This window comes from Biomphalaria glabrata, chromosome 7, assembly GCF_947242115.1.
Source record: "Biomphalaria glabrata chromosome 7, xgBioGlab47.1, whole genome shotgun sequence".
NCBI lineage: Eukaryota > Metazoa > Mollusca > Gastropoda > Planorbidae > Biomphalaria > Biomphalaria glabrata.
This window is the reverse complement of record NC_074717.1, coordinates 31,060,861-31,081,673: the sequence shown is the minus strand read 5'-3', so window position 1 is coordinate 31,081,673 and position 20,813 is coordinate 31,060,861. Positions and strand designations below refer to the sequence as shown.

Here is a 20,813-nt window from a genome sequence, read left to right as displayed (position 1 = left end):
CTTTCACAGGTAGCCGCCTTGTATAGTTAATTTGAGACACTGCCAAGGGAGATACAAAAGACTGAAGGCAATTTTCTCATTACTGATCTCCACACAGTAGTCTTCCCCTGGCAGGCCCAGCAAAAGGATTTAAAGAAGACAACATTTGAAAGAGAAAAAACTGACAGACATTCTCAAAATATATTCCTACATCCTCTGAACCTGCCATTGTAATGAAAAAATAATACCCTAGGAACAAGTATAAATTCAAACATAAAAGTAATATCAACAACAGCAATAATAAATTGATTTGCATTCACAACAACAAACGTAGGTGTATAATAAAGAAAAATAAATAATGGGAAAAACTCCATATTTAAAGACATTTAAGATTTATTTTCCCCTTTACAATATTAATTAATTATTTAAATAATTAACTAATTGGTTAATGTTTAATTGATTCCTATTTTGAAAGGAACAATAAATAGTTGAGGAAAATTTCAACTTGATCAGAGAAAGAGAAGTGGGAGAAATAATCATTATTAAGAATCAAACCCGAGACGCCTCAGTTCAGAAGCTAAGCGCTTTACCACTCAGCCACAACGACCTCTTGTGACAGTATAAGGCGATCTCGAAAAATACAATAGAGATCTTTTTTTAGCGGCCCCCAAAAGGGGAAAAGAAGCTTTTAATGTTGTGTGGTTTGTCTGTCTGTCCGTCAGTCCCGTTTAGATCTCGTAAACTAGAAAATAATGAAAATCCGACATCATGATATTTTAGTCCATTCAAAGTTCTGATGCAACGGCTACTTTTTTTTTCTAAAAGCGAAAAATTAATTTTTAAAATCAACTATGCAAGCAGTTTTTTTCATAAAAATACACCATTTTTACAACTATTCACTATTAATAGTAACAAACATAGGAGGCTATTTAGTATGGGAGAGAACCATTTACCATATTTTGAACACATTTATGTAAACGGTTGAAATTTTTAAAAAATTTTAAATAAATGTATTGCTAAGTTAAATAAGTTCTGTCACGAGAAATAATGTATTTAATATGCATTTAAGTAGTTTTTCATATTATCGCATGAACCGCTAGGAACAGTCTCATATACATAGGATACTGAACTAATGGGATTTTTTTTTTTTTTGCGATATATAAGATACAATATTACACTGAGACTTTGAATAAGAGACTAACTCTTTGCAAAACAATTAGATCAATTAGATACTCATTATAAACAATTAAATCTACTAGTTAGGATAGGTTCACATTTAGCTTCACCTTCACTTTCACCTATTCCTTTGTCTGCTGGATCGTTGGGGAACCGCACAGGATCTGTCAACCTTCTTTCTCCATTCTCCTTTGTCATTAGCCTTTGATAGAATTTCATTCTGATATTCTTTCTGAAAATATTGCAACCTGCGTTTTTACCTGCCTTGGTGGACCACTTCGGGAGCCGATTTTAAGTTTGTGTTTCCACATAAACTGTCTTTGTATCATTGTTTTTCTTTAATCCCATTTACCACTAATAAAGACTATTACTTAATATACAATTTCTATGTATTTCTGTTGTTATGTTATAAGATTATAATAAACTGTTATAGTTACACTTCAAATGTTACACGATATTACTTTAATGTTACAAATGAGATATTTCTGTAACAATTCACACAGCTTCAATATGCCAACTCTAAAACTGCTTTATAGCAATGTTATTTTTAAATATTAAGGTAAATGATCAGATCATCAGAGAAAGGTTGCCTGGTCGAGTGGTATGCCCTAAGAATTGTTGCTTTGATGGTCTTGGGCTCAACCCTTGCTTACCGCTATCCCTCGTCGCTCTGTGGGCGTTTTCGGCTATGATGTAATAATATTGAAAATTATGAAGGACCACCCAAATCGTGTAAAAGAACTCTTTACCAAGAGGCCCGTACAAGACACTGGCCCCAAAACACCCCAATAGAAAGAAAACTATATGGAGAGCTCCCTGATTTAGAAACCACTGCGCAGTTCATCTCATGTATTGGTCTAGTCATCCGAAAGCTCCAACAGTTCATCTCATATATTGGTCTAGTCATCCGAAAGCTCCAACAGTTCATCTCATATATTGGTCTAGTCATCCGAAAGCTCCAACAGTTCATCTCATATATTGGTCTAGTCATCCGAAAGCTCCAACAGTTCATCTCATATATTGGTCTAGTCATCCGAAAGCTCAAAAAGTTCATCTCATATATTGGTCTAGTCATCCGAAAGCTCCAACAGTTCATCTCATTTATTGGTCTAGTCATCCGAAAGCTCCAACATGAAAAATGAGAACTAGGAAGATGAAGTGTAAAAGAAAAGGAACAAAGTTTGACACTTCCAGTTGGCAGGCAACAAAATGTTTTGTTCTGTAAAGGAATTCTAAGAAGTTCTTAACATTCAAAAGTTTTCCAAAATGTCAGATTTTCACTTCAAGACTTATGCGTTTTATCTTTCACTGTGTGTTGAGCTGGTGATGAGTTGGCAGCAGAATGTCTCGTTATCAAATGTCGCAACACGAAATGTTTAACAATTCAGGGGAGGCAATAAAGAAAAAACATTGTTTTGACTTTGGTATCAGGAGTTATCAGTAGCGTATAGTTCTGGCTTAGTTATGAAGAATTAAAATTAATGAGCCAAGTTAGTTTTACATGGTCAATCAGTTTTAATTAAACTGCATGTTCAAAATATTTCTTAGGATTTGTCACGGACATTAGTGTTATAGTGTATACTTCATTAAAATATGGTATTGCTTTCATCTCATCATCAGCATCTTTCCTTTGCGTTCTTTCGTGGGATATAGGCAAAAACACGCCAAGCTCCAGTGTCTCTTGCTAGTTTTTTAATGGCTTCCCAGCTCTTTCCTGTCCTCTCTGCTTCCTATTGCTTTCAATAAGGATTATTAAAATATTCAATACTTTGACTGTACATTCTGTTGAAATTTTTCCACCTACTTTTCGTAATTGTGGAACTATGGCATTGTACGAACCACACAATATCAGCGTGAAACTGGCAAATGTAATTTGTGCCCATCTCATCTCATAAAGAGTCCTCCGTGGAGTAATACTATTAAATTGTAACGTTGAACCAAACTAAGAAGTAGTCTTATCTATTTGTATTAATAACAAACAGGTCACCTGAAAACTAACTGGGCAAACAAAGAAATGTCCACTTTGTGTGTACACTTCCGATACTCCGTTTGGGTTTAAACCCGAGACATTTTTTTTTAATTTAGACATCTAATAAACACATTTAACCAGATGATTAAAAAAAAAAGAAGCCCTAACAATTGCGGGGCCGTATACGAAACGGATTTCGCGGGGCCCAGTCTAGGTAGGGACAAGCATAGATGTCAAAATTTGGTTTTAAAAATTAGAAAATACATTCGTCTTTGCAATAAAGTTTTATTAAATGAAAACTGACAATGCCGTTTTTTTTTTAATCGCGCGTAGGATTTTAATAATTTCAGGAGATTTCCAGGACTTTAAAAAATATATTTTGCAATTACAAGAAATTTCCAGGAGGCCATGGAAAATAAGGAGGCCAAGGGAACCTTGTTATAATGATTTAATTTAATAATTTACATCTAGTATTAGCGCGGGGCCTATTATTGAGGAAGAGCTTCTAGAAAGTATCATTTGTATTGAAAACTCGAGGTGAAAATTGTCGTTTGATTTCGAACACGATGTGGTATGAATCTCTTTATATATTTTATGCCGTTAATGTAGATATTTCTTTGTGAGTTTTTTACTAAATTGTATTGTATATTGTGTTTGTTGTATGCTACGTACCCGAATAGTTATTTATATTCATAAAAGGTGTCATCATATTGTTATGTTTTGTAAATACAGTATTCACAGTTACATATAGTTCGTGGTATTATATATGTATATGCTATATCGTAAATTGTTCTTGTTTTAAAAAAAAAAAAAAACAATGTTAACTTCAACCATAGATAAAAGTTTTTTTTTTTAAATAAGTGCAAATCAAGGGAGAATACTGATGAAATAATAAATACCTTCCAATACACGATACATTCCCTTATCCGAGGTGTAAGCCAGATTAGTTGATCGTAAAGCATACCCCTAGTGACGTATCGGAAATATAATCAGAGCTCTGTTCTATGGCCCTTTTGGTAGAACCGTATTTTCATTCGGCGGAAATATTCCGTAAAAAAATATAATCTGTTACGTATTTGGCTTTTTAAAATTTTATTTCTACAATCTGATCTGACAGTATCTATCGGTGTAACACTTGCTTGCACAGCGGGTTCTAGTGCACTAGCTCATAAATGACTATGGACGGACTAAGTGAAACAAAGAATATAACGTGCTGGCATAGAACTGGAGTTGATCCGTCTAGTGTAGAGATAGGAGCATCGCTGGAGTAACGGTTCAGGGAGGTGAGAAGCAGCGTCGGTTCTCTGCGTGGGTTCTCTGTAGGTTCTTTGTGTGGGTTGTCTGGTAAAGACGTTGTCTAGGGAAACCGTGGAAGGGTTGTTCCAACGAATGAAGGATATTCCTGTAGCTTTGTGAAGGCAACTGGTCTTGAGGCGACGTGACCATACAGAGCGACATGGTCTGTGAGTGTAAACTTGATAGGAAAGTGAAGACAGAAGGGCGACTGTGAACTCCACACGTAAAGGCTGACAGACCTGACAGCAAAGACTGACATTTATGTTCATTGTGAACATGTGGTCATCTTACATCCCTATACTAGACATCATTCGTCTGTACCTTCATCTGCACTTAGATTTGCTATAATAAAAATATTATATATATGTATATATACAGGGAGGGTCAAAAAAATGTATAGACACTTTGAACTGTCATAGACAATTTATTTCTCGTTCTACAATGCTAAATATCTGCACACGGAAAGCTTAATGTCCAATTGAAAAAATAAATGTGAAGGTGGTTCTGTACCACGCACAGTGGCGGAGTGGCAAGGAAGTAACTGTAACATGGCGGACGTGCGTTTGAGTTTTGAAGAGCGGAAGCAGATAATTAACTGGTATTGGAAGTTTGAGAATGTTGCTGCGGTTCGAAGATAGTGGAGACATGAGTATGGTACAGAACCACCTTCAATGTAAACAATTACACGTTTGCGAGACAAATTTGAAATTCACGGAACAGTGTGTGATGTGCATAAAGGTCGATCAGGGCGACCTCGTTAGAATTTTGTGAACGTGTTCAGGAGAGGGTGAGAAGTGAACCGGGATTTATGGGTGGCATAATTTGGTCGGATGAAGCCCAATTCAAACTTAATGGAACTGTCCATAGGCACAATTGTGTGTACTGGGCTGAAGATAATCTTCGCATTACAGTTGAAAAGGCTGTGAATTTGCCTGGCGTAAATGTGTGGTGTGGTTTGTCTGCAAGGGGACTCATTGGGCATTTCCGCTTTGAAGGTACTGTTACTGGTGAAACGTACCTAACAATGCTTGCTGACTCCATATTCGCTGCCATTTGTGCATTATACAGTAATGATGAGTTTTATTTCCAACAAGATGGCGCCCTGCCGCACTATCATAGGGACGTATGAGCATACCTGGATCACAATGTGCCAGGCTAGTGGATAGGCCGCAGGGGACCAATCGAGTTTCCTGCATGCTCTCCAGACCTCACGCCACTGGATTTCTTCTTATGGGACACAGTTCAAGATGAGGTATACAAACATAAACCACGTCACCTGGACACACTGTGGAATGAGATTCTGGCAGTGTGTGCAGAAATCTCAGTGGACTCTTTGGTACGATGTACGGAATCAGTGTTGACTCGTACTCAGCAATGTATTGATGCTGAAGGCCACCAGTTTGAACATTAATCACATTTATTTTTCCAATTAGACATTAAGCTTACCATGTTCATAAATTTAGCAATGTAGAACGGGAAATAAATTGTTTATGACAGTTCAAAGTGTGTATACATTTTTTTTGCATTTTACGGTAATGCCCAAAACAGAAACAAGAGAATGAAACTTTCAAACACAGGTGACTAGCTGTGGATGATGAAATGATTCAAACTGAAACACTGTTAAAATTAAACATATTTATAAGGTGGAGAAGTTAGCACGTGTGAGATGGATGCTGACTTTCACATGTCTACAGCGGAACATTGGACTTCGGAATGAGAACATAAACATTGTTTTAGTAGATTTTACATCATATTGTGAGGTCTAAACCCAATCTCTGTAGGGTATTATTATTTGAAAACAAATGTGGGTGTGAATGCTGAAAGTCTTAAATTGGGATATTTAATTACATTTTAAATTAATGTTTCACATATGGTGAAACAAGTCTACATTTACGGATAAATAAATAAACCTACTCTCTAAGACTGCAAAACCAAAAAAAAAAAAAAAAAAAACACCAAAAAATAACTAACAACAATAGAGTGTAGTAGCACAAATAAAATATAAATTTATATTAAATATATCTATATATTTTTTTAAACACAATACCTCCATTATTAAACTTCAAGTATAAAAAAAATAATGTTTACAAATATTTATTCCATTAGGGTATCGAACCCGTAATACCGTCATCTACTAGAACTTACGAGTTCCTAATTCGGCCAGCGAGGAAGGTATTATTTATTGGTAAGTTCATTATATGGACATCTAGATCTAACACTAGAGACTAGACCTTAAGTTCAGATATAGAACTCTTAAGATGTAGTCTAGATCATAGACATATAGAACTCTTAAGATGTAGTCTAGATCATAGACATATAGAAATAATTGGAAGACCGAAGTTTAAGTTATTTGGGGAGAGACAAATTTTGTATGTACTCTATCTGTTTTACCTCAAATAAAAACACAATTGAACTATAAATTCTAGGACGTACATTTCAGCCTATATATAACTATGATCTTCAGTTTTGAAAAATACAAAATTACCATATTCCCAATATTTTGCCTCTATATCATAATCATAGACATAAGAATACATCTATAGGTTTGTGATGTGGATCTATTTTCGTTATTATGGCTTCTTTAATGTATGGCGGTCGGCCTGTCGATTCAAATTGTTAGAATTAGTTTTTAGCAAAAAAAAAACAAAAAAAACAACAACACAAAGAGCAGAGCGTGCTCTAACGTTCGTAGTCCGATAGACCAAGGCAGCCAAGGGATAAATTCTAAAGGTTAAACAATTATTTTGCACTATTTTGCTTCAATAAATTGAATACACAGTAGACTAAAAAAAAAGTGACTTTTAAAGTCATGTGAGTCTATGCCCAGATATTCGATGGCATCTAGTCTAGATCTAGATCTACAATTAGTCTCCAGCCAAATTTACATTTATGTATTATTTTACTTAGAAAAATTATAACGATCAAACTAGAGTTTGTAGCTCTTTTCTCAGCGATATACACCAACGATTAAATTTCTAGGAAAATCGTTAGAGGCGTTTTTGAGATTAGTGTCCAAGTTCTAGGTTCCACGAAGAAGTGACTTGAATAGAGGCATTGTATAAAGATATGTACGGGATGAACTTCGGTATCGACATTATAGAGGGACTTCTTATGGTCCGAGAGTTACGCTGGGCAGGGCACGTATCCCGAATGCAGAGGCGGCCTCAGCAGTGCACGGGGCCCTGGGCGAGTGTCATATCCGGGATCCTGAGCCGTAAGGGTAGACTATAGAAACCGTATCACATCGTCCGCCCTTACGCTTATTTTTGTTACTAGCATAAAACCTTACGTAAGTACTGTACTAATGGCCGTTTGAATACATTACATACTGTATTGTAATTGTTCTGCATGAAAGATTTTGCCTTTAAGATTAGTTAACGCATGGAACTACTAATGATTCAGAAACTATTGTATGATGAGAAATGAACAATCTGGATACTAATAATTTCTTCCAAACCTGCTGGAGTTGTAAAGTAACTATAATTTACAAAGTAGAGCTATCACACTTACAATAAAACTTTTACCAAGTTTAACAAATCCTAGTTTATGAGAACGGGGATCTGGTTTTCGAAGCAGACGTTAACAGGAAATCACCAATCTTAGTCACGGGGCATGGGGCCGTTGCCCTATTTGCCACCTCCTATGGCCGCTACTGCCGTATAGAGGACGAACGTATGCCAAAAGCGGTCTTTTTAGTGAGCTAAAAGGTGGTCAACTTAAAAGAGGTGCTCCACGGAAACGCTTTAAATACCAGCTTAGGCGCCAACTTGCCTAAGCAGACATAGAAGAGAACACCTGGTTGCATGCGGCTTCAGAAGAAAACAGCTGGAGGTCACTCACAATGGCCGCTGAATACACATTTGAGACCAAAAGATAATCTGCTTCCGTGGACAGACGCAGACGGCGAAAGGAACTTCTTAATCGACCATCGGCGAACAATGGTTATGCTTGCCATGGATGGGCAAAATATGTAGGTCACAGCTGGGGCTGCGTTGTCACGGGAAATATTGCATTCCTCATTAATCTTCGGACTCCAATACAAACCTTACTATTATTATTGTAAAAAGAAAAAAAAAACAAGTAGCATAACCTAGGAAATTCACGTAGAGGTCTTATTTCAAGATTATTTCCCTTACTATTTTTTTTTTCCATGCATGGTTTGATGCCAACTATAAATGTCGAGGTTATTATTTACTTTAACTCAACAAATGTCAAACATTCTATACATAATCTATATGGCTGCCTTGTTTCGTACTTTGCCAGTAGCATATACATGTACACTTTAAGGCTCGCTGTCATAGAACAAGAACATTTGAAAATCTGAAGAATAAGATCGACCAGGGGCGGACTGGCTATATGGGCAAACGGGCAAATGCCCGGTGGGCCGGTACCAAATGGGCCGGTCTGGTCGCGACCTAAGAAAAAAAAAAATCAATGCAAAAAAAAAGTGACAGCAGCAAGACACAAAGGTTCGAACACTTTATTCTTATTACAATTAATTTTGTTTGAAATTCAATAAGAATATCAACAACAAAACAATACAAAATACACTGTACGTATTATCATTTGCAAAACGCTAGACCGTACTTTCTGCTATGCACGAGCGGCATGGACTGCTTTGATGTCTTCGAGGTTGTGTTTGGCCTAATCATTTTGCTGGTCGGCATGGGCCTTTGATGGCATTCCCATTTTTTTTGCTCCTTCCCTACCCCGTCTTTTAATGGTTCCAATAATATTTAACTAAAAAAAGAGGGATGAGAGAGGTTAAGTTAGAAAACCTTGATATAACGCAGAAACAAAAATTAAAAAAAAAAAAAAAAGATAGGCGCGACAATTAGCTCTTTAACAAAACTTAATAGAAATTAACTTTAACACATACACACAGCCGCAAAATTGCAAACCACCCAACTTACTCACAGCTCAATATGGGTATAAAGCTCTACTTTCTGCGATTTGAAAAAAAAAGTAAGGTTCTTTATTTTTATTTTTAATAACATAGATCTAAAAATACTACACTTAAGGCTTAAAAAAATATTATTTAATAAAAAAATAAATCTAGATCTTAATCGATTTTTGTATAATTATGATAGATGGCAAACTTATGCTTAGTATGAAGTCATTAATGATGAAAATAATTACAATAATATATATAGCGCTGTCACATCCGATATTTAATGAAAGGAGATTTATATTTTAAATAATAGGTCATGGTATATTCATATACAAATCGAGTTTTTGAGAATGTACTTGGAGGAAGCAAGAGCTTTTCACATTAAGTAAGTACCTCTCTAACCGTTCTGCTTTCTCTTATCTTTTAATGGAATGGGTTGCCTGAGTCAGCCAGGAAAACCAATGATTTAGCATATTTTAAGTCACAGATCAACATGCATGACTAGATTGACACATGAAATGCGTAAGACGTAACAATCTTATTTTTTGAAGAAACGTCTGTTACTATAAGTAATACCAAAAAGCTTCAAACTCATTAGGCTGCTATTGTATTGTTTATAGTTTTCAGACTACATACATGTATAAATAGAATACATTATGTAATCCTACTAATGCTTACATCCAGTTTTCGATGCGTTATCAAACTTTATATATTTTGTAGAGAATTAGGCTTACACCTAAAATATAACACATGGGCGTAGCCAGGAGGGAAGGGTCTTCAAACCCCACTTGCCTCAGACCTCATTGTCTGAAAGGGAAATTTTACTTACTGCCCCAGTGCAGCCAACGTAAGCAAACTACAATTTCTCAAATTTCATGAGCGTAGCCAAAACGGGTTTTGTGGTTTCCCTTCCCCCTCCAATACCAGGGGCGGACTGGGTATCAAAATCGGCCCGGGCATTACCATATAAACCGGCCCACAAATGGCATGTCATATATTTTCGGTTGGAGGGGAAAAATCCCCCCCCCCTCCGCAATTTATATACATATATATATGTGTGTGTGTGTATATGTAATTAACCTTCATTACATTCGGATCTTTCATTCTTTCAAACGTTTTTTTTTTCTAGCCTAGAATACTTTCTTCCTATAATTAGTGGAAAGACAGTACACACCGCCAAAGGGCAGCTAGGAAGTCCGGGGGAGCGCTGCGAGCTCCTCCTAGTGGGGTCCGGGGCGAAGCCCCGGAACAAAGAATTATTTCCGTTATTTTAAGCTTTAAAAATGCATATTCTGAGGTATCTACAGTGCAATTAACCTGTTACTCTATCGCTAAAAAAATTCAAAAACCAAATCTGCTATTCAATGGAGTCCAGCGACTGGTAGAAAATGGTAAAATGCTTTAGTTTTTTGTACTGGAGGGGGAAGGGAAACCACAAAACCCCTTTTGGCTACGCTCATGAAATTTGGTGACTGTAGTTTGCTTAAGTTGGTTGCACTGGGCAGTAAGTAAAATTTCCCTTTCAGACAATGAGGTCTGAGGCAAGTGATGGTTTGAAGACCCTCCCCTCCCGGCTACGCCCATCTGTTATATTATAGGTGTAAGCCTAATTCTCTACAAAATATATAAAGTTTGATAACGCATCGAAAACTGGATGTATGCATTCGTAGGATTACATAATGTATTCTATTTATACAGGTATGTAGTCTGAAAACTATAAACAATACAATAGCAGCCTAATAAGTTTGAAATTGTTACGTCTTACGCATTTCATGTGTCAATCTAGTCATGTATGTTGATCTGTGACTTAAAATATGCTAAATCATTGGTTTTCCTGGCTGACTCAGGCAACCCATTCCATTAAAAGACAAGAGAAAGTAGAACGGTTAGAGAGGCACTTACTTAATGTGAAAAGCTCTTGCTTCCTCCTAGTACATTCTCAAAAACGCCATTTGTATAGGAATATACCATGACCCATTATTGAAAATATAAAACTCCTTTCATTAAATATCGGATGTGACAGCGCCATATAAATTATTTTAATTATTGTAATAATTTTCATCATTAATGACTTCATACTAAGTTGCTCGACCGACTAACCCACTCTTTAGTGGACGAGGTCTTATCTGAAAGCCAATGTGATATTTGTTCTGCGACAATTACAAGAAAAATGCAAAGAGCAGAACTTAAACCTATACGCTGCCTTTGTGGACCTCACCAAGGCTTTCGACACAGTCAGTCGCGATGGTTTGCGGAGGATTTTAGCTAGGCTGGGATGCCCACCTACGCTCCTTTCCATTCTCAAGCAGCTTCACGTGGGACAAAGAGGCCAGATCAGACACAATGGTGCCCTTCCTTATCACTTCCCAATAGAAAATGGTGTGAAGCAGGGCTGTGTACTTGCTCCTACTCTATTCGCTATCTTCTTTGGCGTAATGCTGGGTCTAATGAGGCAGCGATTGCACGAAGGCAACTATATCCGGTTTCGTTCTGACGGCAATGTGTTCAATCTTCGACGTCTACTACCCCATACAAAAACAAAGGAGATGGTCATAACGGAGCTACTCTATGCCGATGATTGCGCCCTGCTAGCTCACAATTAACATGACCTCCAGAACGCGGTAAACGAATTTGCATACGCTGCCGCCTCTTTATGTCTATGTATAAACCTCGGGAAAACAGAAGTCATGTTCCAGAAGTCACCCAATAAAACATACTCAGCCCCAAGGATCACCGTAAACGGACAGCCCCTTAATGTGGTAGACCACTTCACATATCTAGGTAGTATAGTGTCAAATGACGCCTTTCAAGGGAAGTTGATAACCGTCTGGCCAGGGCTAGTAGCGCTTTTGGACGCGTTCAGGCGAGAGTTTGGCCGAACAGATCGCTCCGCCTGCCTACAAAAATCAGTGTCTACGAGGAGGTGGTTCTTTCAACCCTTCTGTATGGCTCTGAGACATGGACACTATACAGGAAACATCTTAGACTTCTTGAGCGCTTCTACAAAAGATGCTTGCGCTCCATCATGGACATACGGTGGCAAGACCGCACTACAAACAGCGATGTCCTTTGCGAACGCCGGTATGAACAGTATAGAGGGACTTCTTTTGGTCCGACAGTTACGCTGGGTAGGGCGCGTATCCCGTATGGGAGACGAACGTATGCCAAAGGCAGTCTTTTTTTGGTGAGCTAAAAGGTGGTCGATGTAACAGAGGCGTCCCACGGAAACGCTTCAAAGACTAGCTTAGGCGTCAACTTTCCTTGGCTGGCGTAGAAGAGAGCACCTGGTTGAATTCGGCCAAAGAACGAGACATCTGGAGGTCACTCACGAAGGCCGCGGGATACACATTTGAGACCAAAAGAAAATCTGCTGCCGAGGACAAACGCAAACAGTGAAGATGCAATCTAAATCGACCACCTGCGGACATTGGTTATGTTTGCCCTGATTGTGTCAAAATATGTTGGTCTGAGCTGGGGCTTCGCAGTTAAGGGAAATACTGCATTCCTCACTAATCTTCGGACTCGAAGACTAGCCTTATTATTATTACTAAGCATAAATTTGCCATTAATTATAATTGTATAAAAATTGATTTAGATCTAGATTTATTTTTTTATTAAATATTCTAATTAAGTGAAGTATTTTTAGATCTATGTTATTAAAAATAAACAAAAAGAAACTTACTTTTTCTTATCAAATCGCAGAAAGAATAGCTTTATACCCCTATTGAGCTGTGAATAAGTAGGGTGGTTTGCAATTTTGCGGCAGTGTGTATGTGTTAAAGTTAATTTCTAATTTTCGCGCCTTTTTTTCTTTTTTTGCTGCTTTATAGCAATGTTTTCTAACTTAACCTCTCTAATCCCTCTTTTTGGTTAAATTTCATTGGAACCATTAAAAGACGGGGGAGGGAAGGAGCAAAACAAAATGGGATTGCTATCAAAGGCCCATGCCGACCAGAAAAATGATGAGGCCAAACACAGCCTCGAAGACATCAAAGCAGTCCATGCCGCCCGTGCATTGCGGAAAGTACGGTCTAACGTTTTGCAAATGATAATACGTACAGTGTATAGTGTATTTTTTGTTGTTGATATTCTTGATGAATTTCAAACAAAATTAATTTTAATAAGAATTTAAAAAAAAACAACAAGAAAACGTGTTCGGGCCTTTGTGTCTTGCTGCTGTCACTTTTTTTAAAAGTTGTCTGCGTTAATTTTTTTTTCTTTGGTCGCGACCAGACCGGCCCATTTGGTACCGGCCCACCGGGCATTTGCCCGTTTGCCCATATAGCCAGTCCGCCCTGTCCAATACAAAAACTAAAGCATTTTACCATTTTCTACCAGTCGCTGGACTCCATTGAATAGCAGATTTGGGTTTTGAATTTTTTAAGCGGAAGAGTAGCAGGCTAATTGCACTATAGATACCTCGGAATATGCATTTTTAAAGCTTAAAATAACGGAAATAATGCTTGGTTCCGGGGTTCCGCCCCGGGCCCCTCTGGGGGGAGCTCACAGCGCTCCCCCTGACTCCCTAGCTGACCTTTGGCGGAGTGTACTGTATTTCCACTAATTATAGGAAGAGAGTATTCTAGGGTAGAAAAATGTTTGAATGAATGAAAGATCAGAATATAATGAAGATTAATTACATATATACACACACTAATATATATATATGAATTGCAGAGGGGGGAAAAATCCCCCCCCCCAAACGAAAATATATGACATGCCATTTCTGGGCCGGTTTATATGGTAATACCCGGGCCGATTTTGATTCCCAGTCCGCCCCTCAGATCGACCATGGTTCATCCCGAACAACGTATGTCTGTACAGCCCTATCCTGGAGAGACTTTCAATCAACACACAACGCAGGTAAAGGAGGCATTTTCTTAGGTGAAAGAAAGAAAGAAGCGATTTTTCGTTTGACTTGCTTTCTTCCAGAGCCGGGTCATTGTCTTTTCAGTCCATAGTTTTCTTTGTCCATAGTTTTCTCTTGCCACGTGGAGCGTCGGCCCTGGACTACGTCTTCTAAAGTGTTTCTCAAACTTTTACTTTCAGACCTTGCTATCTGTAATGCAGGAAATGTAAAGGTCATTTGTTTTATGGCGGACGATTTGCTAGGGTGTCATGTGGCTAGTACAACGACCAACCGCGTTTCCCCAACTAATGTCAGGTACCCATTAGAGTAATAAAAAGGCAAGGCAACGATAACTTAATACAAGTTTACAAAGAGAGTCTGTGTTATCACACAAACTCAGAGGCCACCACAATGGATCCGCACATGGAGAAAGAATATTCAAGCCATGGACTTGTTTTGATTACCTAAAGTAATGCAATGTTCAAGATTCATTTGGCTTGAGAAACAAAACAAAACAAAAAAAAACATCAACAGAAAAACATATCAGAAGATCAATTTCAATTAATTATTTGGCGTTGTTTTTCATTTAAAAACAAACCTAACAACCTACTATTGATAATGAGATATTTAACATATAGGATACTTTTTTTACCCAAAAAGGAGAAAATAGCCTTTCAATAGATTTCTAATTTTTCGATTTAAATATGTCAGAAAAACAGACAGACAACACAAAACTTTTCATTTTAATGGGGCCGCTAAAAAGGATGCACATCATTTGAGACTATTTGGGGACTAACACAACCCACAGTTTACACGAAAGGCATAACACTGCATGAAGTACTGTAATTATTTTTAATTAAACAGTTCACTTTCAGAAAACAAAAATTAGTAGCACCAGAACTGTGCAAGATCTAAGACATTATGATATCGGATTTTTAAAAATATCTTTTTCAGCTTCTGTTATTTAAATGATACGGACAGACGGACAAACAGACATACCACACAAAACCAATGGCGGCCTTTTTTCTGTCGAGGTTCAATCCCTCTCAAGTCAAGGTCAATGGGCTCCATTACTACAGTAAATCTACAAGAAATACAAGATAAAATTTGATTAAAAAAAAAAGAAGCAAAATACTGTAGCCAAATAAGATAAGTTCCAAGGCCCCGCCCCCCCACCTGTAAAAAATTAATTAAATCTGTAGTTACCAATAGAGGATTTGAATACAGTGAAATAATGCCCCCTTCCCCAAATGTGCTGGGTACCCCAAAATGCCCCAAATTATATACATATAAATCTATATGGTCTCCATACCAGGTGCAGTGAGGCCCGAATCCACCTTACACCACTTGGAGAAACCATTTATCAACACTAAAGTCTTCTGTTTCCGCCCATGATAAAAGACAATTTTGAAACAAAGCTTGGACAAAATTTCTAAATTAAATAAACTACTTTTAAAAAAAAATCTCTTTAAAATGTCGTAATTGATTTTTGTTTTTTAAGGCACAATTTCAACTAAACAAGATAATGAAGAAGTGGGCGGGGCTCTTCAAACTAGAGTAGGTCACACAAAAAAAAAACGTGAGACATTAAGCCGTATAAGGAAATCCTGCTTCACGTGCTGTAACTTGTGTCAGAAGTCTTGCCCAGTTGACGGACTCGCACTTTGATCCGACTAGAAGCGAGAGTGCATTAAAAAGAAAGATTACACAACAAAAGGCAGTAAACATCAACAGATGGTGTTTATAGTTACATTCATACTAGATCTAGAAAGTCTTGCTGGCTTTGATAACTCGGCAGACATCGAGATCTATAGACAATGCGTCATCTTTATGACGGCAAAGCTAAGCCTACCGCCTCGTTTTCTCCAAGTCCGTGGCCGAATGCTTATCACGCTGTGACCCCGTGGTTGAATTAGGTCAAGTCTGCTACAAGCCAAGTAGGATGGGCTTGTCCTGGAAGCAGGAAGCGAATAGCATACTGACAAACTCTATCGAGAAAAAGGGTAACTAACAATATGCTCTAATACAGGGGTTCTCAACCTGTGGTCGCGACTCCCTTGGGGGTTGATTGACGATTTGCCTGGGGTCGCCAAAGACCATAAAAAAAAAATGGATTATATTTGTCTATTCTTCTATTGCTGTGTGTATTTGCTGGGGGGGGGGGGGTCGCGGCAGACTGGGGGATTGTAAAAAGGGGTCGCCAAGCATAAAAGGTTGAGAACCGCTGCTCTAATAGTATTACAGATGTCCAATCCATGACATCTATAACTGACTTGAGCATATTTCTTACTTAAATTGTTATCTGAATAACAAAATGTTTTTATTTATTTATTTGTCTTTATGTACAGACCAATATCTTTACGACAACAGGTTGAAACTAAAACTTAAAATATCTATTTCGCTTTTTTTTTTGTTCATTGTTTGATGACTTTAATGATTCAAAGCTCCGTTTAAAGATTTTAATTACATAATTTGTGTTATAGTCTTGTGTATGTGTGTGATGATGTGTTCACATAAACCTTTGTTAAACATTTTACTTGAAGTAAAAGAAAAAAGGAAACACATATTTTAAAAACTATTCAATTCTAAAAAAAACTTCGCTCATTTCTTTTACACCAAAGATTCGTTGGGCATATCTGTTGACAAGACGAACAACGTTGATCATGGAAGCTGAAAAAAAGGAAATTGAAAACTTCTAAAACATGGTGTCGCTTCTCTTCTTAGAAGACTTAAAATTCTTAGGTACAAGGTGGGAGGAGGATTTGGAAATCTCTATTGAGATGTCTTGTCAGCCATGAGATGTCTTGTCAGCCATGAGATGTCTTGTCAGCCAATGCGCCGAATGGAACAGGACTCAAAGGCTGACTGTCTTATGAAGGCATTCAAGCAAATGACGAATGAGCCATTTTGAATGACATTAAGTCTCGTAATCGTGACTGGCCCCTGACTCATCTTTTATGAAAGATCTTTCGAGATGTCATATAGGCCTATAGTCTTTTAGTCTACCGTTTAGAGATGTCATTTACATAACGTGAACCTACTTTTGCATGCTTGCGTTCAGCTTTCATATATATATATATATATATATATATATATTATCTAAACCTTACGGAGCGCTATTTGAAAATCAATCAGCTCCATGGGTGGATCTAAGTGTTAGTCTTCAGTAAGCTATTTTACACATGCACATTAGATCTTTATTTATATCTCACTGATAAAATGTGCAAATCGCTTGTCACATCCATAGGACTAAAATGGTTTTAGGTTAGCACAAGCCCGAGTACGCTATTCTGCACTCAGGTGGAAACGATCGCTAGAGGAAGGGGTTAGGCTAAATGAATAGCAAAACAAAACTCCTGTGGGAGTGTATAAGGGAATACGATAGCTTTCCCATTGCACGGTGCGGAATTGAAAGAGAGATTCCACGTGCCTGTCGATAATCCGCGCGCCGTTCCTCAAGGGACCGTTACACTAATGGCGAATCCTGCACGGTTAGCTTGGTAAAATATAGGAAGATGGTGGGGTTCCCGGTGTGCTCGGCCTTCAGCCATGCATTCTAGTCCATGCGCCCGGAGTGCCAAATATATCGGAAATTGCAATTGACTTGGACCTCTTCCAGACAGAACGGTTTGTTCAAGCAGGCTTACATAGACATTGACTTGGACCACTCCCAGACAGAGCGGTTTGTTCAAGCAGGCTTACATAGGCATTGGCTTGGACCTCTTCCAGATAGAACGGTTTGTTCAAGCAGGCTTACATAGACATTGACTTGGACCTCTTCCAGAGAGAGCGTTTTGTTCAAGCAGGCTTACATAGACATTGACTTGGACCTCTTCCAGAGAGAGCGTTTTGTTCAAGCAGGCTTACATAGACATTGACTTGGACCTCTTCCAGAGAGAGCGTTTTGTTCAAGCAGGCTTACATAGACATTAACTTGGACCTCTTCCAGAGAGAGCGTTTAGTTCAAGCAGGCTTACATAGACATTGACTTGGACCTCTTCCAGAGAGAGCGTTTTGTTCAAGCAGGCTTACATAGACATTGACTTGGACCTCTTCCAGATAGAACGGTTTGTTCAAGCAGGCTTACATAGACATTGACTTGGACCTCTTCCAGAGAGAGCGTTTTGTTCAAGCAGGCTTACATAGACATTGACTTGGACCTCTTCCAGAGAGAGCGTTTTGTTCAAGCAGGCTTACATAGACATTGACTTGGATCTCTTCCAGACAGAACGGTTTGTTAAAGCAGGCTTACATAGACATTGACTTGGACCTCTTCCAGACAGAGCGGTTTGTTCAAGCAGGCTTACATAGACATTGACTTGGACCTCTTCCAGACAGAGCGGTTTGTTCAAGCAGGCTTACACAGACATTGACTTGGACCTCTTCCAGACAGAACGGTTTGTTCAAGCAGGCTTACACAGTCATTGACTTGGACCTCTTCCAGACAGAGCGTTTTGTTCAAGCAGGCTTACATAGACATTGACTTGGACCTCTTCCAGACAGAACGGTTTGTTCAAGCAGGCTTACATAGGCATTGACTTGGATCTCTTCCAGAGAGAACGGTTTGTTCAAGCAGGCTTACACGCCTAGAGTTCCAAGGGTCTTTCCGCTCTAAATTTCCGGGTGCCTAAATATCCGGGTGCCTAAATTTCCGGATGCCTAAATATCCGGTGCCTAAATTTCCAGATACCCACACGATCACGACAAGCCAATTAATTATAGATATCAACAACAAACTATTACAAACTTAAGCATTCTTTTTAAAACAAAAGACACTCCAAAGTGCATGCCATACAATCCATATCTTAAATATTAATGCTAATTTATACAGGTCTCAAACAAACAGCATTGCCAATACGCAATCAATACAACCTCTTTCAAATGGTCATGCTAAAATAAATATCACGCGTGTAGCATAAAGCGTTTGCGATTCGTTCTCTGGGAGTGTCATTAATACGTCTGAGGAATATTCAGGTCACGGGGATTCATTGCGCTAAAAATAGCACTGCTAGCACGCCTCTAGCTTTCTATTCTGCAAAACAACACACACATTTCATCAATATTCTGGGTGCTCGCGACTCGGCCCAAACATTCGTTTTAACACTGAACTCATTGAATATATAAAGGCGATTGCATTACACTCTTTCACTCGCGGTCAAACTGAACTTTTAAAATTTATCGTGCGAATAAGTGAAATGATAGTTGATACTATCCCATTAAATATTTAATTGAAAATTGAACGTAAGAATTCTCTCCTAGAAATAGAAAGACAACTAAACAGCTGACGAGGAAAGAATAATTAGGTCAACTGCAGGCTTCATTAATAGTTTCGTGTTTCTGCTGGTTTTAGTACACACAAATACTGTGGGATTTATAATTATAACTTATCTCAAGTTTGCTGTTGAATACACTGAAAGGTAAGTTCTCAAATATAATTTATTTAGATCTAGATCTATATAGATCTAGATTCCATCTAGACCTGGCGTCCTAGAGTCTAGATTTAGATATCTGTAATCTAGATCTTGATGAAAGTCGATGATCTAAACATTTGGTCATCACTATGGCATTACTAAATCTAGTCTATATAGATCTAGACTCTAGTGTACCTAAATATCTAAATTTAGACCTAATAGTGTACTATTATAGTGTTTGAACAATTCCTCATCAAGCCGGCTACCTGTAAAGGCCACCAAGTACACGTGACAAGCAGACGATGTACTTTCATGTTAGTAACAGGCACATGATGGCTTTTTTTTTTTGGATCACTTCTGTTGCCAACGTTGTTATTCCTCTTGATCGATATCTTCATATAGTCTATTTATAGACTCTAGACCTATAGAGCTCTGGGTTATAGGATATATATCACGGCCATGGACGAAGATAGACTAAAAGTTAAAGTAAACGTCAATAAAATATTTAAAAAATGATTTCAAATTTAATCTAGATCTAGCTCACCGCAAGCTTGCTATGATAGCAGAGTCTAAAGCTCACGTCATGGTTTGACCACCAAATCGAGGGGGTCCCTTATCGATCCTAGAAGGAGTGGGGAGTATTTGGAAGGCATATTGGAACGTTCTTGTTGGGACCAAAACAAAAATCTCTAACGAGTCCCATCCTTCTGTTGATTAGTTCAGAAAAGTAAAGGCGGTTAGTCGTTGTGCTGGCCACATGACATTAACTGTTGGCCAAGAGTGACCTTTACATCTTCTGCCCTATTGATCGCAGGGTCTGATAAGTTAATTTTGTTTTACTTAATAGGCTTTGTCTTGGCCACGTGACATCCTCATTGAACAGCTGACAACATGGACACGAGTTCGTGTTTATTTGTTGCTGGTGGGGAAACACATAATAACAATAACAATTGCTAGTTGATAATAGTTGATTGTTTTCTGGAAGTTGTCCTTGAAAGTTGCTGCATTGTTTTTCACCTTGGGTGTGAAGGGTTATGTTGACCCTGTGTCACTGTACATGATAGATGTGCTATTATTGGAACAAAACAAGGAGTGTATGTGTGTGCGTGAGTGTATATGAAGAGGACGCCAGGGCTGGTTGTGATACCCGGCAGTGTCAGTGGGGATAAGCCCCCAGTCTAAGAGTTACACCTAAATGCCACGCGTCTGAAATAAGCTCTGGAAACTTTATGCACTAAGGGG

General features: G+C 38.2%; 1 protein-coding gene across 1 annotated transcript in view; it reads left to right on the top strand.

Moving 5' to 3' along the window:
* The first annotated feature begins 19,188 nt into the window (after window positions 1–19,188).
* Window positions 19,189–20,813, top strand: part of LOC129927291 (uncharacterized) — a 39,600-nt gene continuing 37,975 nt past the window's right edge. The window contains exon 1 of the mRNA XM_056035663.1: window positions 19,189–19,577. The gene's annotated coding sequence lies outside the window, so the exon portion shown is untranslated. The remainder of the gene's footprint in view (window positions 19,578–20,813) is intronic.